This window comes from Lolium perenne, chromosome 6, assembly GCF_019359855.2.
Source record: "Lolium perenne isolate Kyuss_39 chromosome 6, Kyuss_2.0, whole genome shotgun sequence".
Classification (NCBI taxonomy): domain Eukaryota; kingdom Viridiplantae; phylum Streptophyta; class Magnoliopsida; order Poales; family Poaceae; genus Lolium; species Lolium perenne.
This window is the reverse complement of record NC_067249.2, coordinates 153,152,151-153,158,050: the sequence shown is the minus strand read 5'-3', so window position 1 is coordinate 153,158,050 and position 5,900 is coordinate 153,152,151. Positions and strand designations below refer to the sequence as shown.

General features: G+C 51.5%; 1 pseudogene; it reads left to right on the top strand.

The window, feature by feature from the left end:
• Positions 1 to 2,394: 2,394 nt before the first annotated feature.
• On the top strand, positions 2,395 to 5,672 carry LOC127310293 (U-box domain-containing protein 52-like; annotated as a pseudogene).
• The last annotated feature ends 228 nt before the right edge of the window (positions 5,673 to 5,900 follow it).

The window sequence follows — 5,900 nt, the reverse complement described above, 5'->3', positions numbered from 1 at the left end:
GATGAAATAGAATTGACGAGAATAGTGTGATCTGCAATGACATTTAGAGAGAAAGAGAGCCAATCCTCGTCCCAGCCTATCGGCAGTTTTGCTCAGCTCATATGCGAGCGCCTACACTTCAAGGCAAGAACCTCAGAATGCCAACAAAGATCAGAGGTTGGAGAAACGTAATGGAAACTCGAGGTAGACAGAAAGTGATGTTCTCGAAGGGGGCGAAGGAGGGACACTGAGAGGAAGTAGGTATATATACACCTCAAAAGGAAGCATGATGGGGGATAAAATTTAAGGGAAGAACCATGGTGGGAGATGGAATGGGAGGACACATCATCATAATGGGAAGGTAAGGGGAGCTGAAGGGGAACGGACCATGCCAGACTTCGGAGCGCTGATCAATGGCTGCATAATGGTGGGGGTGATGTTACTTGGTGTTGAAAAATAGAGATAATAATGCTATAGACATAATTTATTTATGATGCGGTGGATGACATGGTGAATGATGATGTAAGGCTTGCATGACTTGGCAAGTTAGGATTGGTCAAGGATGTTTGACGAGGTGGATAGGCTGCATGTGAAGAGAAATGAGATCACCTATTAAAAATAGAAAGATTCACTCTACCAAAACAGATCAAATCTATTTCCGATCGGCCCGATGGATATGGCCTTAGGGCATCTCCAACCGCGCGACCCAAACGGACGCGTTGGCCGTTCGTTTTGGGCCGTTTGGGTGGCCGAGCGGACACGCGGACAGCGGCCCGCGTCCGCGTGTCCGTTTGGGTCGCACGCTGCGCCCAACGCGCGGACGCAGCGCATATGTAATAAAAAACAAAAATGAAAATGAAAAAGGAAAAGGAAAACAACAAAAAAATAAATTAAAACTAGTTGTTAATTAAACTTAGCCCTATTTTGGGAAATTTTTTACACAAAAGAAAGCCCTATATAGGCTTTAAACTAAAAAAAAATCAAACCCTAGCAAGGGTTTGCGAGCACGCGGTGGCCGCCGGCAGTACTACCCCCAGTAGTACTCGTCGTCGTCGGCATCGATGACGACGATGCCCCCCGGCGGCGAAGTGCTGTTCCGGCTCGAAACGCCGGAGGGCGCCGGGGACTCCGGCCAGGGCGACCACTGCGCCCTTTCCTAGGCGGAGTGCGGATTCGGTAGGCTCGCCGTCCTGCGCAGCCGTGCCCTCCGCGCGGACTCCTGGCGGAGCTGCTCCTCCTCCTCCGCCCGGAGCGCGGCCCGGCGCTCCTCCTCCTCCCGGAGCGCCGCCTGGCGCGTGTCCTCCTCCTGCCGGCGCGCCATCTCGAGGAAGGCCCAAGCCTCCGCCTGGGCGTTCTCCTGGGCCTTCCTGGCCTTCTCCACCAGCGCGGAGGCGCGCAGCGTCTCAGCGAGGTGAGGCCATTTTTCCATCTCGTCGAGGTCGCACTGCTCGCGGGACGCCGCGAGCGCCGCCTGCAGCTCCGGGTCGTCCTCGTCCTCTTGCTGCTGGGCCTGTGGCAGGGTCTGCTGCTGGGGCTGGGGCTGGGGCTCGGAAATGTACAGGCCGCCGGGGCGGCGGCCAGCCCGCTTGGCAGGTTTGCGCGGCTGCGCGCGAGGCCGTGCCGTCGCCGACGTGAAGCACGTGTGCCGGCGCGCATCGTGCTCCACCTCGAACCACAAGTCCTAGTTGGGATTTGCGTCGCCGGGGTCCTCCTAGAGGTCCGCCGGCAGCTGTGCGTGGCGCCTCCGGATCTCCGCGACGCGGGCGCGGCCGGACGCCGGGATGGGCGGCACCGGAACCCGATCTGGGCTCAGGTGCCAGCCGTGGGGGAGGTGCACGTCCCCCCACGGCATTGGGACGCCGGCGTCCCAGAACATCTGCGCCACCGCAACGGTGACGTAGATCCGGTCGCGTCTGGGGATAGCTGGCGGCCCCATGGCGAACGCTGCCGGCCTCGTGGTCATTCGCGGACGGGAGAGGGGCCATGGCGGCGCGGAAGCTCGAGCCCGCGCGTGCGTGTGGCCGGAGTGGAGAGTGGGGACTAGATAGGGACAGTCCCCCTCCCCCAGTCCACATTTAATAGGGCCAGGGCAGACAATTTGGGCCGCCACGACGACCGACGGCGGACACGCGAGGACGCCGTGTGCCATCCGCGGCCACGCAAACTCGGTCCAGGTTTGCGTCGTTCCGAACGCCGCAGCCATCCGCTTTTGCGGTGCGTCCCCGCATTGGACCGCGTTTTTATCCGGCTGAACCCATCCGCACGCACGGGCACGAGATGGGTCGCCCGGTTGGAGATGCCCTTATGCCCGGTCCAGATGGCCTTAACGAGCTAATCCTGTCACCCCTTCCACATCATGGAAACCTCGGCCTATCAACAACACTCACTTAGGACCACTGATTCCGCACCGTCTCCATGACTGTGGATGTGTTGGTCAAGGCGGCCGCCGGGAGGCCGACGCGCTCGGCGACTGTGAGTACTCTGTCGTCCACCTCACTTTAGTGCTCTCGTTCGGCGCGGAGCCCTAACTGTTTCGGCGGCCATGTCCAGATCCCTTCGCCCAGAGGGTGCTGCTTACGCTGGAGGCGAAGGAGGTGTCGTACAAGATGATGCTCGTCGACCTCAGTAACAAGCCCGAGTGGTTCGTCCATGTCCAATCCTCCTCCTCACTCTAAATGTCCCACCCATGCTAAAACACTGAAACCAAAAGGCACTTTGACAAGTGCTGGGCGGATTTCCAGTTGGTCAATGTCTGATTTTCCGAATTGTTTGAGCCATTTCTGCAGTAATTCACTAGTTAGTTCGCGTCTGGTGAAGTAGGAATACTGGGGACTGAGGTTCTTTGGATTGTGCTATGGGTATGCGGCGCTGTCTAGATTCTTCGGATTTGGTAGATCCCATGCGGAAAATAGCCCTGGAATTGGGACTGATGTTGATGGTTGGTATAGGCTTGGGCTCTGCGCTGTACCTTCCATTTTTGGATTGTGAAAAGCAAACATGAGTAATATGTAAGGGTTTTTTCTCATTGCAAAAAAGTCTACGTTTGATCCAAATTACAAATATACTACTAACAAATCTGTGCCCACATAGGAGTACCATGATAAATTTTGCTCTCTGGGGTGGAATTTCTTCATTGCAAAGATGACCTGTATACTGTAGTAAGTCTCTTGGTTTGTATATGGAGCATATGTTGGGAAGTTGTGGTAAGATGGCTCAAGATAAAAATAACAGAGATATAGTTTAATTTGTTTTTGGTCAACTAGCTTGATAATTAGAAACTGGTTTACTTACGCACTTAACCTGTCTGGATATGCTACATTGCAATAGTTTAACTTTGTCTCAGTAGTGCCTTACTGCCTTAGCAACCAAGACGTGGGCATCTGTTCAGTCTGAACATCTGTCTGGCTTGATCGCTCGAACCAAACATGTGCTAACACCATGACCAAATCTGTGTTGTCAGGGGCCCTACATCAATGGGGAGTACGTGTCGGCTGCAGATCTCAGCCTGGGACTGAAGCTCTTCCATCTCCAGGTTGCTCTGGAGCATTTCAAAGGCTGGAAGATCCCTGAAACTCTGACCAGCGTCCATGCCTACACCGAGGTACACCAGATGTTTACTGAATTAGGCAGAATGGTTGATTACCAAAACTTCTGCCATTTCCAGAACTTGTTCATAGCTGTTAAGTTACTAAGCTTTGCGTTGTGTTTGTTTGTGCAGGCTCTCTTCACCAAGGAGTCTTTTGTGAAGACAAAGCCAGCCAGAGAGCACCTGATCGCTGGGTGGGCGCCAAAGGTGAACCCGTAAGCTCTCACTGTTCGAAAGACCACCCGTTTGTGTCCGTTTGGGCCTTGTCAGCAGTGGTGATGGCCAGTAGGCCTACTATCTAGCTTGATCGCGTGATCTGGGTTGGAATAATGCGAAGCCTTACTGATATCAGTCGATTGAATTAGCTGCAATGCATGGAAGGGGAAGTCCAATTAAGAGAGATGCAGTCCAGGGTGGATAAGGCCAACAAGGACATACAAGAAGAGATGGCACATAGATATGCCGCAGAGGAGGCAAGCGCCCGTGCTAAGGATCTTGTAAGAGCGGAGGTTATGTAGAAAAATAAGCTGCTGGCACAGGCATCCAAAGACGCTGATAAGAAGTTGAGATTGGAGCAGCTCTTTCCATTTCAAGACAACTCATACTTGATGTTCACTTGGGTGGAGATTAATAACGCCACATCATCATTCTCAGAATCAAACAAGATTGGAACTGGATCTAATGGAACGGTAGACGAGGGCTATCTCAAACACTTCGATGTAGCAATGAAGCAACCCCATTCTAATGACAGCACCAGTACCAAGCATATCAACCAAGAGGTATTGTCTGAAATTTGTGCTTCTTCCAGTAACCAGTTCACTGTTTTAGTCAACTTTTCATAGCATAGTCAAACTCTGTCCCATCTTGTGAATGAGTCATATTCATTGTGGTGAAAAGAGAAACAACTTGACTTGGATAGATATACTGTGGTGTTCCCATATATTTTGCCGAATGTTGCCTGTTAACTTGCTGTGTAAACCTGTCCAGTCTGATCACCAGATTGTTTTAAATCTCAAGCGAAGTTAGTGTTCAAATGTTTAATCAAGTGCCTATTTGTGCAGATCGAGGTTCTGAGCAGGATACACCATCCACACCTATTGATGCTCCTCGGAGCCTGCCCGGACAGTGGCTGCTTGGTGTACGAGTGCAGGGAGAACGGCAGCCTTGCGGATCCTCTGCAATGCATAAATGGCACACCAGCAATCCCATGGTTCCACCTCTTCTGCATGGCCTAGGAAATCGTGTCAGCCCTTATGTTCCTTGACAGCACAAAGCTCAACCCGATCATCCACCGTGACCTGATGCCTGAAAACGTGCTGCTCTTAACCTAGTCAGCAAAATTTGTGATGTTGGCCTGTCAACACTAGTCCCACTGCAGGAGTCTTTGTCAAGCCATACGGTGTGCAAGAAGATCGGTCTAGCTATTCTACCTAGACCCAGAGTACCAGTGAACTGGGCAGGTGTCCGTCAAGTCTGACACGTACTCCTTTGGCATGGTGATCCTGCGGCTGCTGACGGCGAGGCCACCGATTGGGTTTACCTGAACTAGTGGAGGGAGCAGTGGAAGGTGTTGAACTTAAGTATTTGCTGGATGAAAGTGCAGGGAACTGGTCCTTGGAAGAAGCGTGTGATCTAGCTTAGCTGGGCCTAAGGTGTCTGGAAATGTGCGGCCTGACCTTAGAAGCATGGCGGCGGTAGAGCTGGAAAGCTGAAGCATAGGAGCGCAACGTGGTCGAGATGTGGATGTGTGAGAACAATGTATCGCCGACGATGAAATCACTGCTACTTAACAAGACGCTGGTGCCTAATCGGTCGCTTCTGACCGTGATCATGAGCTGGAGGTCCCAGGCAGGCATTTTATTGAGGCTAATGGTAAATAGTTAGTCTAACCGCACGTATCTTCAGGGTCAGAGGAGAAGATCAATCTATGTGATGTTATGTTATAGAAGAGGCAGTAGAGCTTTTTTCTGGTCTGTTTGCCTGTCTGTTTGTCTCACCTGCTGTATGCAGTTTCCACATAAAGTGAAGCAGTATTTTTGCAACTATAATTACCATAATGTGTAAGCTTACTATCACTCTATCAGCAGTCGATTGGCTAATGTTTCCACTGAATTTTCTTTTTGACAAACAAGTTAAAGACAAAGGAAAATGTATTCCCTGAAAGAAAGAAAGAAAGAAAGAAAGAAAGAAAGAAAGAAACACAGCAGGGATATTATGACAGTGCCCTTTTTATTTGACATCATGTAGCAGCATAACAAAACAGCAGCGCATCCGGAAAGTACAAATTGCATCGTATCCATGCATACAAACTGGTACTCACTCGTGCTTGAAGCGG